Consider the following 17380-nt stretch of genomic DNA (forward strand, 5'->3'; position numbering starts at 1 on the left):
TTCTATCATGTTTACTTTTGAGTACTTATTCCGCTGCTAGTAGTTCTTCGCTAAGGAATTTCCTCACCGGCAAATTCCTCAGTGAAGAATTTCATAAAAATTGCCTATTCACTCCCCCTCTAGTCGATCTAACGCACTTTCAATAACACTTCTATTAAAATGCTTAAAGAAGTTATTTTTCCAAGGTTTGGAGTCCCTAGATATTTAATGACTGATGGTGGTTCACACTTTATTCATGGTGCCTTCCGTAAAATGCTTGCTAAATATGATGTTAATTATAGAATTGCATCTCCTTATCACCCACAGTCTAGTGGTCAAGTAGAGTTGAACAATAGAGAGCTCAAATTAATTTTGCAAAAGACTGTTAATAGGTCCAGAAAGAATTGGTCTAAGAAACTTGATGATGCATTATGGGCATATATAACTGCATACAAAAATCCTATGGGTATGTCTCCGTATAAAATGGTTTATGGAAAAGCATGTCACTTACCTCTCGAACTAGAACATAAGGCATATTGGGCTATTAAAGAGCTTAACTATGATTTCAAACTTTCCGGTGATAAGAGGTTATTTGATATTAGCTCACTTGATGAATGGAGAACCCAGGCTTATGAAAATGCCAAGTTGTTTAAAGAAAAAGTTAAAAGATGGCATGACAAAAGGATACAAAAGTGTGAGTTTAATGTAGGTGATTATGTATTGCTATACAACTCTCGTTTAAGATTTTTTGTGGGAAAACTTCTCTCTAAATGGGAAGGCCCCTATGTTATCGAGGAGGTCTATCGTTCCGGTGCCATAAAAATCAACAACTTCGAGGGCACAAATCCGAAGGTGGTAAACGGTCAAAGAATTAAACATTATATCTCAGGTAATCTCATAAATGTTGAAACCAATATTATTGAAACCGTAACCCCGGAGGAATACATAAGGGACACTTTCCGGAATGTTTCAGACTCCGAAAAGGAATAGGTATGTAGTGCGGTAAGTAAACCGACTCCAAAACAATTTTTAAGGCAATATTTCTTCGTTTTGGAATATTTAGAAAAATAGAAAAATAAGTAGCAGTCCGGGAAGGACACGAGGGCCCCACGAGGGTGGTGGGCGCGCCCTACCCCCCTGGGCGCGCCCCCCTACCTCGTGAGCACCTCGTGTGCCCTCCGGGCTCCGTTTTCTTGCACGATACGTATTTTGGTCGGTAAAAATTCATTATATAACCTCCCGAAGGTTTTGACTCCCGTATCACGCAATTATCCTCTATTTTCGTTTCGAGCTGTCCCGTTGCAGATTAAATCAACATGTCTTCCCAGGATTCGGAAGGAGAAAGCTCTACGGATGATTACTTAGCGAATCCCAAGGTCTATGGAGATGTGGAACACGATGGATGGACCACGGAGGAAGAAGAGGACTATAAACCCAAGGGGAAGGAGGAGACGAGCTCAGATGAAGATGAAGCACCATTACCTCAACCTGGGGACATGCACGTGGAGTTCAAAAAGTCAAGTCTCCCTGATAGGGTAAAGAAACCCAAGTTCGAGTTTATCCCTTTTCGTCTTTTGCAGGAAAATAAGCAGGACCTATGCAAAAATATATTAACCCTGGAGTGGGAGATTGATGATCTGAGGGATCAAAATGTCGTCCTCAAGTGCAAATTAAGGGAGAAGCCTAAGCCATCAACTAAGCCCAAATCATCAACAACACCTCTACTGTCTCCTCCAACAAAGAAGAATTGAGTATCTGGGTATGGGCACTCCCCTTGGCAACTGTCAAGCTTGGGGGAGGTGCCCCGGTATCGTATCACCATCACAACTCCTATCTTTATCGTTTTTCTTAGTTCGATCCTATTAGTAGTATCTTGATCTAGTAGAATAAAGTTTATGGCATGATCTAGTTTTGAGTTTTGCTTTTTGATCTCTCTATGTAATCGAGTCCTTGAGTTATATATAATAAAGATTAGTGTTGAGTCAAGGGCTTGATTATTTTGCCATGATCTTGGGTGAATAAAAGAAAGAAGAAAAGAATAAAAAGAAACAAAAAGTTCATATTGATCTTATTGAGAGTAATGACTTCACATAGAAAGAGTATGATGATTAAAAGTTGTTGGGAGTTGGCAGACATAGCTTTGGTCATTGTTGCAATTAATAAGAAGTAATAAGGAAAGAGGGGTTTTCACATATAGATATATTATCATTGACATCTTTTATGATTGGGAGCACTCATTAAAATATGACATGCTAAAGAGTTGATGTTGGACAAGGAAGACAACGTAATGAGTTATGTCTTTCTTATATCTGAGATAAAGTATGTTGTCATGGTTCCTCTAACTTGTTGAGCTTGCCTTTCCCCCTCATGCTAGTCAAATTCTCAGCACCAAGTAGAAATACTACTTGTGCTTCCAAAATCCCTAAACCAGTTTTGCCATGAGAGTCCACCATATCTACCTATGGATTGAGTAAGATCCTTCAAGTAAGTTGTCATCGGTGCAAAGCAATAAAAATTGATCTAAATATGTATGATTGATTGGTGTGGGAGAAATAAGCTTTATACGATCTTGTGATGTGGAAGTAATAAAAGCGACGGACTGCATAATAAAGGTTCATATCACAAGGGGCAATATAAAGTGATGTTCTTTCGCATTGAGATTTTATGCATCCAACCATAAAAGTGCATGGCAACCTCTGCTTCCCTCTGCGAAGGGCCTATCCTTTATTATTATCTTCTACCTTATGTAAGAGTCATGGTGATCTTCACCTTTCCTTTTTCATTTTATCCTTTGGCAAGCTCAGCATGTTGTAAAGAACATGATATATATATATATATATATATATATATATATCTAATTGGATGTAGGGGAGCATGAACCATTATTGTTGACATTACCCTTGAGGTAAAAGGTTGTGGGGCAAAACTATAAGCCCCTATCTTTCTCTGTGTCCGATTAAAACTCCGTAACCACAAGTATTGCGTGAGTGTTAGCAATTATGGAGGACTAAATGGTAGTTGAGTATGTGGACTTGCTTTTTAGCTCTGACATAGACTCTTTTCGATGTTATGATAAATTGCAATTGCTTCAATGACTGAGATTGTAGTTTGTCGTAGCCCAATAAGGTTTATGATTTATACTTTTGCATTGTGAATAGATCATCACTTGAACATAAGTAATCACATGACAAAAGTTATGTATGTTGCTGTTATGAGAATAATCATGATGCCTTCATGTCCGTATTTTATTTTTATCGACGCCTCTACCTCTAAACATGAGGACATATTTATTGTTATCGGCTTTTCGCTTGAGGACAAGCGAGGTCTAAGCTTGGGGGAGTTGATACGTCCATTTTGCATCATGCTTTTATATCGATATTTATTGCATTATGGGATGTTATTTCACTTTATGTCACAATACTTATGGCTATTCTCTCTTATTTTACAAGGTTTACATAAGGAGGGAGAATGTCGGCATCTGGAATTCTGGGCTGGAAAAGGAGCAAATATTAGAGACCTATTCTGCGCAACTCCAAAAGTCATGAAACTCCATGGAACGTCTTAAAATAAATAAAGAAAAAATCTTCACCAAAGATGAAGGCCAGGGGGCCCACACCCTTCTCACGAGGGTGGGGGGCGCCCCCCCTAGGGCGCGCCCCTACCTCGTGGTCCCCCTGGTGGCTCTCCCACGTCCATCTTCTCCTATATGAAGTCTTTCGATGAGAAAAAAAGAAGGAGGAACTTTTCGGGACGAGACTCCGCCGCCACGAGGCGGAACCTTGGCGGATCCAATCTAGAGCTCCGGTAGAGCTGTTCTGCCGGGGATACTTCCCTCCCGGAGGGGGAAATCATCACCATCGTCATCACCAATGCTCCTCTCATCGGGAGAGGGAAATCTCCATCAACATCTTCACCAGCACCATCTCATCTCTAAACCCTAGTTCATCTCTTGTATCCAATTCTTGTCTCAAAGTTTGGGATTGGTGCTAGTAGGTTGCTAGTAGTGTTGATTACTCCTTGTAGTTGATGCTAGTTGGTTTATTTGGTGGAAGATCATATGTTCAGATCCTATATGCATATTATTACCCCTCTGATTATGAACATGAATATGCTTTGTGAGTAATTACGTTCGTTCCTGAGGACAAGGGAGAAGTCTTGCTATAAGTAGTCACGTGCATTTGGTATTCGTTTGATATTTTGATAAGATGTATGTTGTCTAGCCTCTAGTGGTGTTATATGAACGTTGACTACATAACACTTCACCATTATTTGGGCCTAGAGGAAGGCATTGGGAAGTAATAAGTAGATGATGGGTTGCTAGAGTGACAGAAGCTTAAACCCTAGTTTATGCGTTGCTTCGTAAGGGGATGATTTGGATCCACATGTTTCATGCTATGGTTAGGTTTACCTTAATACTTTTATTGCAGTTGCGGATGCTTGCAATAGAGGTTAATCATAAGTGGGATGCTTGTTCAAGTAAGAACAGCACCCAAGCACCGGTCCACCCACATATCAAATTATCAAAGTATCAAACGCGAATCATATGAATGTGATGAAAACTAGCTTGATGATATTCCCATGTTTCCTTGGGAGCGCTTTTCCTATTATAAGAGTTTGTTCCAGCTTGTACTTTGCTACAAAAAGGATTGGGCCACCTTGCTGCACTTTATTTACATTTGTTACTTGTTGCTCGTTACAATTTACCTTATCACAAAACTATCTGTTACCACTTATTTCAGTACTTGCAGAGAATACCTTGCTGAAAACCGCTTATCATTTCCTTCTGCTCCTTGTTGGGTTCGACACTCTTACTTGTCGAAAGGACTACGATAGATCCCCTATACTCGTGGGCCATCAGAAAGCTGAGTGATCTTTTAACCATTAGACTCATTCGGGCCCGACGCCCGAGCACTTTTGCTTGCGTTCATGAACTCGATGGATTTATCCGAATATTTGCTTTCCTGTTTACCGCATGCTTCGGGTGAACGGGTTTTTTTTAACTTAGTTTTTTAACTTAGGCGAAACTGGTTCGCGACTAAGCCCTCGAGTGGGAGGGATGCTCACCATTCGGAGTAGATTTTTAACTTAGGCGAAGCTGGTTTGCGGCTAAGCCCCTGAGTAGGAGGGATGCTCATCACTCGGAGTAGTTTTTAACTTAAGCGAAACGGGTTCGTGGCTAAGCCCCCGAGTTGGAGGGTTGCTCGCCACTCGGAGTAGTTTTTTAACTTACGCGAAGCTGGTTTCTGGCTAAGCCCCGGAGTGGGATGATTGCTCTCCACTCGGAGTAGTTTTTTAACTTAGGCGAAACTGGTTCGTGGCTAAGCCTCCGAGTGGGAGGATTGCTCTCCACTCGGAGTAGTTTTTTACCTTGGGCGAAACTGGTTCACGGCTAAGCCCCCGAGTGGGAGGATTGTTCTCCACCCGAAGTAGTTTTTTAACTTAGGCGAAACTGGTTCGCATCTAAGCCCCCGAGTGGGAGGATTGCTCTCCACTTGGAGTAGTTTTTAACTTAGGCGAAACTGGTTCGCGGCTAAGCCCCCGAGTAGGAGGATTGCTCTCCACTCGGAGTAGTTTTTTAACTTAGGCGAAACTGGTTCGTGACTAAGCCCCCGAGTGGGAGGATTGCTCTCCGTTTAGATTAGTTTTTCTATCTTAGGTGAAACGGGTTCGCGGCTAAGCCCCCGAGTGGGAGGGATGCTCACCACTCGGAGTAGATTTTTAACTTAGGCGAAGCTGGTTTGCGGCTAAGCCCCCGAGTGGGAGGGATGCTCGCCACTCGGAGTAGATTTTTAACTTAGGCAAAGCTGGTTCGCGGCTAAGCCCTCGAGCGGGAGGGATGCTCACCACTCAGAGTAGTTTTTTTAACTTAGGCGAAACGGGTTCGCGGCTAAGCCCCCGAGTGGGAGGGATGCTCGCCACTCGGAGTAGATTTTTAAGTTAGCAAAGCTGGTTCATGGCTAAGCCCCCGAGTGGGAGGATTGCTCTCCACTCGGAGTAGTTTTTTTTAACTTAGGCGAAGCTGGTTCATGGCTAAGCCCCCGAGTGGGAGGATTGCTCTCCACTCGGATTAGTTTTTTAACTTAGGCGAAGCTGGTTTGTGGCTAAGCCCCCGAGTGGGAGGATTGCTCTCTACTCGGAGTAGTTTTTTGACTTAGGTGAACCTGGTTTGCAGCTAAGCCCCCGAGTGGGAGGATTGCTCTCCACTCGGAGTAGTTTTTTAACTTAGGCGAAACTGGTTCGCGGCTAAGCCCCCGAGTGGGAGGATTGCTCTCCACTCGGAGTAGTTTTTTAACTTAGGCGAAACTGGTTCGTGGCTAAGCCCCTGAGTGGGAGGATCTCCACTCGGAGTAGTTTTTTAACTTAGGCGGAGTAGTTTTTTAACTTAGGCGAAACTGGTTCGCGGCTAAGCCCCTGAGTGGGAAGATTGCTCTCCACTCGGAGTAGTTTTTTAACTTAGGCGAAAACGGGTTCCGCAGCTAAGTCACTCACTGGGGGATTTGAACACATGTTTATGTGAGAACAATCATTAAGAGACTGCACGAATCATGTTTTCATAAACGATCTAACAAGTACTCTTATTACATCCTGACAATTTGACTGTTAAGTATAAAAATGATGAAGAAGATCTGCGTTCCGGGAGCGGGGCTCATCTTTCTTCTGAGTTAGGTTGTAAAGGTGATTGGTTCCATTGTGAAGCACCTTGGATGACGACGAAAGGGCCTTCCCACGCAGGGCCGAGTTTGTGCGGTCGCTGCTGGTCCACTGGGAGCACTAGGTCGCCTTCTTGAAATGCTCGACCCTTGACGTTCCTTGCATGGAATCGACGAAGATCTTGTTGATAAATAGTCAACTGAATAAAAGCCATCTCCCGTTCTTCCTCCAAAAGGTCTACGACGTCTTGGCGCGCTTGCTCAGCCTCAGCCTCTAAATAAAGTTCCACTCGAGGTGCATTGTGAAACAGATTGCTAGGTAGCACGGCTTCGGCTCCATACACCATGAAGAGAGGGGTTCGGTTAGTTGATCGGTTGGGAGTAGTCCTCAATCCCCACAAAACAGACGGCAGTTCAGTCACCCAAGCTCCAGCTGCGTGTTCAAGGTCGTGCATGAATCGAGGTTTCAAACCTTGGAGAATCAGACCATTTGCTCTTTCAGGTTGACCATTTGACCGCGGGTGCGCAAAGAATGCGTAATCTACCCGACTGCCCTGGGAAGCGCAGAACTCTCTAAACTCTTCTGAATCGAAGTTTGAGCCGTTGTCTATGATAATGTTGTGCGGAACTCCATATTGAATATTGGCTCTTTTATAAACTTGATGGTTGTGCTTGAATCCAACTTCTTGATAGGCTTGGCCTCAATCCACTTGGTAAATTTGTCGACTGCTACAAGTAGATGAGTGAAACTAATTCTGCCGGTCCTGAGCGGCCCAATCATGTCCAATCCCCACACAGCAAATGGCCAGGCGAGTGGAATGGGTTTCAAGGCAGATGCGGGCTTGTGGGACATGTTTGCGTAGAACTGGCATCCTTCACATCAGTGAACAATTTCCTTTGCAACTTCATTGGCTCGTGGCCAGTAGAATCCCGCTCGGTATGCTTTGGCCACGATGGTCCTAGAGGACGCATGGTGACCAAAATTCCCCGAGAGGATCTCTTCCAAAATCAGTCACCCTCTTCTGGAGAAATACATCGTTGAGCTATGTCGGTAACACTTTCTCTATAGAGCTGCCTATTAATCACTGAAAGCCTTGGATCTGCGGACAATCTGATGTGCTTCAACTTCATCTTCTAGAAGCTCCTGCCTGAGCAGATATGAAATGTATGGCACTATCCAGTCGGGGTGATCACTAGGATCTCCATGACTAGATCAATAACTGCTGGTACCTTGATTTTAGTCGGATTGGTAGGACTTATTGCTTGGGGAGGTTCTTTAGTGAAAGGATCTTCTTGCATCGATGGGGAATGGAGATGCTCAAGAAACACATTGCTGGGGATAGGCTTCCGAGTGGAGCCTATCATTGCCAGATCGTCGGCTACTTGATTCTTGATTCGGGGAATGTGGTGAAGCTCCAATCCCTCAAACTTTTTCCCTAACTTCCTCACTGCATTGCAGTATCCAGTCACGGCAGGGTTTTTGACGTCCCACTCCTTCATCACTTGATTGACCACCAAATCCAAGTCACCGTAGACCATCAGGCGATGGATGCCAAGTGAGATAGCCATACGCAACCCATAGAGAAGTGCTTCATACTCAGCTTCGTTATTGGAGGAATCAAAGTGAATCTGGAGGACATAACTGAGCTCATCGCCTCTTGGGGACACCAGGACCACTCTAGCACCAGAACCATTCAACATCTTAGACCCATCGAAGAACATAGTCCAGTGTTCTGAGTGAATCTGAATCAGCTATTGCTGCTCAATCCACTTGGCCAAGAAATCTGCGAGTGCTTGAGATTTTGATCGCCTTCTTCGCTTCGAACTCGATATCCAGAGGGAGAAGTTCAATTTCCCACTTAGCCACTCGACCAGTTGCATCTCGATTGTTCATTATCTCGGACAATGGAGCATCACTGACGACTGACACCGAGTGGTCTTGGAAATAATGCGAGACCTTCTTTGCAGTCAAGTAGATTCCATAAACAAGCTTCTAGTAATGCGGATACCTTTGCTTGGATGGAGTCAAGACTTCAGAGATATAGTACACCGGCCGTTGAACTTTATAGGTCTTGCCTTCTTCTTCTCGCTCCACTGTGAGCACTGTGTTGACGACTTGACTAGTGGGCGCAATGTATAAGAGTAGAGGCTATTTGTTGTTTAGAGCAGCAAGCACCGGCTGGGTGGAGAGCAGGGCTTTGAGCTCCACAAACGCTGCTTCGGCTTCGGGATTCCACTCGAACGTGTCAGACTTTTTCATCAGTCGGTAAAGAGGCAGTGCATTTTCACCGAAACGAGAAATGAACCGACTCAGCGCGGCGAAACAACCAGTGAGATTCTGAACATCATGCACACGCATAGAGTATTTCATTAAGAGAATTGCACCGATCTTCTCGGGATTGGCATCTATCCCTCCACTACTGCAGGATGCTGCTAACGCGACACTACAATCAGAGACCCTTCGAGAAACTATGTGTGATGTAATAATCGCAAACGGTGGTGTATGAAAACCGTCAAAAAAAAGGTGCAAAACGTTTGCGATGGAGGATGCATCAAAGACGGTTTAGATTTTAGTTGCGTGTGCGATGAAGGGCATACGGTTTAGTTCAATTAACTGTTTGCAATGAGGAGGAACAAAAGAAACAGACATCCAGATGAAGGCGTGTGTGATACACAATATACGGTTCACTTGGATGAACTATTTGTGATTAGGAAACACAAAAAAACGGGCAGCCAGATGAAGGTGTGTGCGATAGACAGCATACGGTTCACTCGGATGAACTGTTTGTGATTAGGCAACACAAAAGAAACGGTCAGCCAGATCAAAGTGTGTGATATATGACATGCGGTTCACTCGGATAAACTGTTTGCGTTGACACAAGAGAACAGAAATGGTTCAACTTAACAAGACGTGTGTGTTGTGTGCGATGAGATTGCATACAGAACTATATATATATATATATGACTCATTTTCTGTACTCTTGGGAGTATGTATTCCCATCTTCAATATACCTCGTGTATGCATTGATTATACCCCTTATCATTCTCAATATACTTCATTAAATATTCTAAAATACCTCAATACAAGTCTTGTTGAAAAAAATATCATTTACGACATACTTTTTGCAATATACCTTTTTCACGTACAAACAAATCAGTATATACGTAAACCTCTGAAAATATGAGGCACACATGATTTTTTTTTCATGAAATCCATTTTAGGGTATTTAGTAATTATTAATGAAGTATATTAAAAATAATAATAAGCTATAAAAGATTCATCTATGTGGTATATGAGGAGCGAGAGCACGTACTCCTCGAAATAAGTCTATTAATGACCCAGGGTAAAGAATAAGTAATTCATCGCCTTGGTCGATCGACCGAGCCACGTATCGGGGCTGGACCAGGCCACCATCCTAGCGCCGTAAATTGTCACCCAGAGCAGTGTAATTTTACGTTTTATTCATAGCTACCCCACCTGTGCCGTAGCGGTTTACGTCATTCTTCACAGCGCGGCGATTCCACCGATCCCCTTCGCCTCCGGCGGCCGATTAGGTGTCGGCTTGCTGATGGGAACACGGATCTGTCCACAGAGGTATGTTTTAGGTCTGCACGATCTAGGTTTTGTGGTTTTGGTAGTGGTAGGTAGGCTAGGATGAAGCCGAATAAAGGGATCTCTCCGGCCTCTTCCTCGTGCTGCCGGTGTGGCCTCTGTAGATGGCGCGAGGTCGGGCGCTCGACTTCCTACTTGGGGCGCTTTGTATAGGAGTGGCCGACGCTGCTCCCTGGGGTGGCAGCGGCGATAGCTCGTCGTCGAGGCGGATGGGTGACTGTAGGTGTGAGGAGGGCTTGATGGTATGAGCTGTTCTTCTTCTCCATCCAATTCAAGAGGCTGCGGTCACTACGGTGTCTCATGAGCACGGGCAGGTTCCCCGGCCGTGGCTGGCCCGGGTGATTCTTCCGGCTGACAAAGGCCATGTATGGCGATGGTGATCCATGTTTGGGCTATTTTGGTTTTAGTTCCATGTGTGTAGGTGGGGATTGCACGGTAGGAGGTGAGAAACCTCAATCCTAATGATTTCTGCTCCAAACTTCCAGTCAACATCACCATACGTTTCACCTGGTCGTGTTCCTCCCAAATTGCTAATTTGGTTTTCCGTTTTTGCAGAGAGGCTGTAGATATAGAAGAGATCATGAGGCTGAACATCCTGTCCAAAGAGGTAATTTGATTTTACCATATATCCTTGACTGTGTGCTTGCTTTCGTGCAAGTAACATTTTTTTATCAGGAACACAATTTTTGTACAGAGGTGGGTGGTCGTGGATTCGAATAGGCCAAGTAGTCATGTAGTGTCGCTGGTGTTCCTCGATGTCAGGTTACCTTTCGCCATTGGCATGCATGTTGATGCGCCATGCATCTCCTTTCATCATGATGGTCGGCAACCAGGTCTTCGCCACCGGAGCTGTTCAGTATCGCCTACTCTTGGTCAGTTTATATAACTACGTAGCAATTTACTATCTTGAGGCAAATTATTGTGTATTAAATTTTGATTTCGGTCCAAAATTTAGTAGTTTTGATCATAGCTAAACTACAAGTTTAATACTGACATTACAAATTTTTATTTCGTTCCAAAAATTTAGTTCCTCCACGTCAGTAGTAGATCGTGTTCTGCTCTAAATTGATTGTAATAGACCAATTTTGTTGAAGATAATAAGCTATTTGGAGTTATAAGTGTGTTATATAGATCATGAAATCCATGCTTAGGTTCTTTCATGTGCAGGTTACATTTGCTGGACATATAGATAGCCAATTACTGGTTTTAGGACTATGTAATAGATTCGTACATTGCACCCATGTCATTTCACTAGCTGGTAAGTTGTGAGAAAAGAAGCTAAAAAGCTAATGGTCATGGTGTTCAGTGTTATAGACTACAAGTATGCATGCTAGAAAACAAATTCAGAACTGGCAAAAAGCAGAATTGAGTTCTTCCCGAAAACAATGGCTATATATAAATATGATAGTGATTTTTTTGGCGACTATTTCGGAAAAGAAAACTTAGTGTAACTAATAATATTCTCTAGCGAAAGAGCACATTAAATATACATGGACTCAAGCAAGGCATACATGACATGAGTATAGGGAATCGGTGTGTGTTCTCCTCTAGGAAACAACATTGCTTTATTTCTCTTGGACCATCATGCCTCATTCAGCGGGTTGTTGGTAAGAATCTATCCATGTTTTAATGTTTTGCCAACTACAATTTGTAGTTGTAAAATATGTCTTTAAGCTCAAGCAGTTCATTCTGCAAGCTTCCTGCAAGTATATTGTTTGAGATTAACCCATTGCCTTTTTTTATAAGTATTCCACTTAATTGTTAGGTTACTGATTCCAAAATTCATGATCATGCATGCCAGCAAAGGATGTGATAAGCCCAGTTCTTGCTTTCAGTTTTATCTCTATAGTTTTATAGTATTATTCACTATAACGATTTTATGAACTCTGACCAATGGGTATATGCAAGGGACGTTCCAAGAAGACTGAAAGATGCGAGACACCAACCATTTTAAAGCTTTTTGGCAAGACCTGATGCTTCGGTGCATACAGAGAAGTGTAACATTATACCAAGCCACTTTGTTTCTCTAATTATAGGTCGCCTTGTTCGTATGTGTTGCCCCAACCATCAGGTTTTTGCATGATTATTGCACTAACTTATTTGTGTTCAGATGACAATAGAAAATTACTTTGTCCCATCTGCTTATTTGGCTTGTGACATCATTACCTGACCGGCTCTGGACAAATTACTACTCCCTCTGTCCGCAAATAAGTGTACATCTAGCTTTTGTATTAAGTCAAAGTTTTAAAATTTTGATCAATTTTATAGAAAAGAATAGTAGCATATATGACATCAAATTGGTACATTGTGAAACTACATTTCAAAACGAATCCAGTGATACTAATTTAGTGCCATAAATGCTGCTACTTTTTTCTATAAAGTTGGTCAAAGTTTTAAAACTTTGACTTAGGACAGAATCTAAATGTACACTTACTCATGGACGGAGGGAGTATATCCTATATAAGGAGCTAGTATCTCATTCCTCAACAGTAGAGTTATAATTTTGTTGCGGGATAGTACATACTCCCTTCGTTTCAAATTACTCCTCGCAGAAATGGATGTATTCAGAACTAAAATATATCTGTGACAAGTAATTCGGAACGGAGGGAGTACCAAGTCAAGGGCCGAGCTTATCAACGACCTCCCCCCCTCGCACGAACATCACATTTTGCACACAGCCGTCAACTACATTTGCTTTTCATTCGCAAAAAAAAATCCATATTTGCTTCCGTACCAACAAACTGTTAAGATAATACTAGTAATCACAAGGTAAAAAAAATATGATACTAATCTCCTTGATTTCGATGGCTTTATGACACTGGAACAAATTCTCTGCCTGAGCTTGACCAGAACTTACGAGTAACTTTATACTTTTCAAAACAATTGTCTCCCATCCGTAATTTACCTGGCTTCCCGTTGAAAAAAGGACTTTAGCTCGTACACGCCTCATGGCTCATGCATCAGAGTAGTTCCTCAGCCCCACGCGGTAATTTTAGCTGCCGAGCGTTTTGTTTTTTATGGTGGACGGTTACCTCCGTAATTTTACCTCACAGCTTTTGCTTCTTATGGCCGTTCTGTGGCCGTGGCTCACGCACTAGGGTAGCATGTGTGGCGTACAACTGGCTGGGGTATATATATATATGGAAAATTTATCCTATCACCCGGTGGTAGTTACCCCACATATTTCATATACTACCATGTGGTACTATATATACTATTTTATTATTTTAAATATGTTTATATAATATATCTAAGATATTTTAAAGCAAGTTACATGAAAAAATTGCATGAGCCCATAGTTTTTGTTATATTTGTGAAATACGTACATATTTGTACGTAAAAAAGTGCATATTCAAAACATGATACATACTACCTAAAAATTAGTATATATACTACTTAATCATTGTTATATACTATATACTACACGTACATACTCTTGGTTTCGATAGATACTACATACAACATACAAAACGCAAGTGGTGATAACTACCACTGCTTGCAGGAAACATTTGTCATATATATATATACACACGCACACTTGTAAGGACATGCTTGCATAACCAAATTAAACATCCACTTACATAGGTGGCTACTACAACTATGGCATTTGCACACACCAAAGTAAAGTATTACATGCATAATTACATAGGTGGCTACTACACGCATGACATTTTCACACACCAATAAAGTAAACTATATATTACATGCATGATTAACTAGCATAAACGATCATCTGATCATCATCTACTTCTTGTGACACTTGCTCTACTTGTGGCTCGATTCGGACTCGTCGATTTTGGTAATGAGGCACTTCCTCATGTTAACGATCCGCCTATGCATCTCGTAGCATGTGTACACGCTCTTGACCGTGAACCTGAGGTGAGGTTCATCCAGTTGCCGCATCCAGGCCCTGTGCCAGGATAGGGGACTTGTTCTCTGGGCATCCTGCTTCATCTTTTCATAGTAGGGGCCGATGATGGCCGAGGCGAGTTCGACCAGGGAGTCCTTCTTCGTGCTGCCCCAGACCCTGTAGTGGTCACGGATTTCGACAAGGTTCTAGCGGGCCAAGCCTGTAACACTGAGCGCATTTACATCGTCTTTGGTTTCCACCATGGCGAACTTGTAGTCGGTGTTGTTGACAAACCTGTTGAAACGGTCGCAAGGCTCTGTGGCCATGCAGTAGTGGTAGATGAGGACATGATGGCGCACACACAACTGGGCGACGGCAACCTTCTGATCTATGCCAGGACGACCGGCAGTGTACTGGAGGTCGATGGCGACCACCTTGTACTTGTCTCCAGCAAGCAACTACTCAACGCTGTTGATGTAGTCGTCCACCATGGCCGGGTCGATGGTGTACACCACCGAGAGATCCATCTCCCTCGCGTGGGTCGCCACTCTATGCTCGCTAAACTCCATTGGAGCGCCGCTGGACATCCCCTCTCTATGTGTCGTCGTGGGTGTGCTTGTTGTGTTGTAGGGCGCGATTGAAAAGTTGAAGAGACTAAGGTTATAATGGCCGCGGGAATTAAAGGGGAAACTGGACGACCAGGAATATCGGCAGGCCCTGATGGCAGTTCTAATTTGCAGTGCGTAACTCCATCGTGCCGCACGTTCGCGTGGCAATGCGCGCGGCGCAACCGCATGCATATGGGGGCCCCAACGTGATCGTGCGCACGCCCAACTGCTGGCAGAGCGCGCGCGGAGGGACGCGAGCAGAGCGCTTCGCGGTCGCCTCAACGGCGATCAACCATATATATATATGCATATAGCAATTGAAGAAGGAAAAGCTGTCCACAAGCTGAGCGCGCCGACAGATGCGAGCAGAGCACGCAAACGAACGCGACAGAGCGCGCCGTGGCGCCTAACGGCGAGCAGAGCTTGCCGAGGGACGCGAGCAGGGGATAGCACAGTGATACGTGGCAAATAAGACGAACTGTGCAAGTGATGTCGGAGACATCAAGCATGAATCAGATTAGAGTTGCGTGTGCGATACGTGGCATACACTTGATCCATCCGAGCTGTTTGTGATGAAAAAGCCGTGTGTGTTGCAGGCAAACGCTTGCTGGTATATAATCTCAAATTTAACCAAAACAGTGTTAATGCATGTTATAAAAATTGTATAGCTGGAAATTATGTTCAAATACGACTCCAACGGTATAATCTTTGGCGACATGTATTTGTATTTTATTAGTTAAATCCTACTTATAAACAGAGATGGGGTATAGTAGGTAATTAAATCGCAAAAGTTTTTATTATTAAACGTGTCCTCTCGCACGTCTTGTCACCCCGCTGCCGCAGGCGGCTTACAACGCAAGCTTGCGCAGTGCGCGGGGGCGTTCTTTTGGCCAAACGGTGGCGCCAATGAATCGTCGGTGAGCCCGTTCCCGCACAACCTCGCAGGTTCCCGCGCAAGTTTCCCGCCCGACTTGGTGAAATCCCCCAAAATCGCAATGCTTACCAGCTTGCTATAAAAACCCTCACGGCCGGCGAGTCCTGTGTCGCATTTTCCCCTCCCTCCCTGTAGCTTATCTCGTCTGCTTCTCCCACAATCGCCAATGGCACCGGTCCGTCGTTGTCGCTCAGCCACTACGCCGTCATCAGAGGATAGCTCTAGCTGGGAGGCTACACCGCGGCGGCGGCGCAGTCCCCGGCGTAGTGTAGTGCGCGTGGTGTCCCTGTTGGGTGTGCGTGGAACACGCACCACACGCTCCGCCTCCGCTGCTTGTCGGCATCTGTTGCCGGCCACCGTTGCCGCCACACCACCGTCGAAAGCCAGGGCCATCTCCCGCTCCGCCGCCGTGGCCCGAAGGCGGGGGGTGGCCATCGTGGCCGCCACCCAACAGCCGGCCACCGTGGCCATCACCCGCTCCGCCATCGCGGCCCGAAGGTGGGAGGTGGTGGTCATGGCCGCCACCCCATCGTCGGGCGTCGGCCACCAGCCCACCGTCGACCGCCGGGATTATCACCTGCTCCGCCACCGCGGCCCGAAGGCAGGAGGCGGGAGGCGAAGGTGGAGGCCCGCACGTGCGTCAGCGACCTTGCGCGCTATATCGAGTTCCTGTGGGAGGAGAAGGAGCGCCTCGTCGAGCAGGCAAAGAGCCTTACCGCAGCCGTGGTCGCAGCACATGCCGACGCAGAGGCGAGGGATCAGGAGATCTACAAGCAGTCCGGCCGCTTTGAGAGGGATCGTCTGGAGCGGCAGTGGGCGTTCGAGCTGGCAAGCATCGTTGAACGTGCAGCAGCGGCAGGCACCGTATTGCATTTGTCCAGCTCGTCGGTAGGCTCCTCCTCCTCCTCCTCCTCGGCAGAGGAGAGGCTGCCGGAAGTAGCACAAAGCCCCTCCATGGTAGTAGTAGTAGTAGTATTTAGGGGCTATTTTGTTCAGTTCATTTGACTATAGATGTGTGGTCAAACTGTACAACGTACTTAAAATTAGCTAGTATATATAGTTGAACTAGCTATTTCAGTACGTGGTTGGCAACAATTAGGGAGAAGTTTGGTCAGTTCAGCTGTCGAGTTGAACTGTTTGTATAAATTAAGAATGACTGCTTAATCTATGAATGAAATCTATGCTTAATTACAGAATTTTAGTTGCAAAAATTAGATAGTGCTAATGATCTCTAGCTGCATATTTTGACAAATCGCAGTGTTATAAGGATTGACAAATGGCAACTTTACTAGATCAACAAATGTAAATCTTTCCATATTGACAAATGGCAACATACCAAATAATTGTTTGTACGTGGTTGCACACGGGTCATCCAAAACAACCATTTGCGTTGAAGGGATGCACAAATCCTGCGCTGCTCTTACTTTGCATACGGGTGTTCTATCTAAAACATTTGCGATCAAGAGCTGCACAAATCCTACTCGACACATTTTCCCTTTGCTTCTTGGGGAAGCTGTCAGTTTGCATACGGGTGTTCTAACTAAAACGTTTACGATGGGTGTTTTATATTTAAAAAGTGAATTAAACTGGGGAAACCGAATTAAACCTGGGGAAGCTAACAATTTTTTTACCACGGCATGCTGATGCCGCTCCATGATAGCATGCCAAGTTTCGTGAATTTCGGATAAGTTTTGGATTTACTAGAATTTAAAATTCAGGTATCTCAATGTTTGCGGCCGAGTGACG

The sequence above is a fragment of the Triticum urartu genome, chromosome 5 (genome assembly GCF_003073215.2).
Source record: "Triticum urartu cultivar G1812 chromosome 5, Tu2.1, whole genome shotgun sequence".
Lineage (NCBI taxonomy): Eukaryota > Viridiplantae > Streptophyta > Magnoliopsida > Poales > Poaceae > Triticum > Triticum urartu.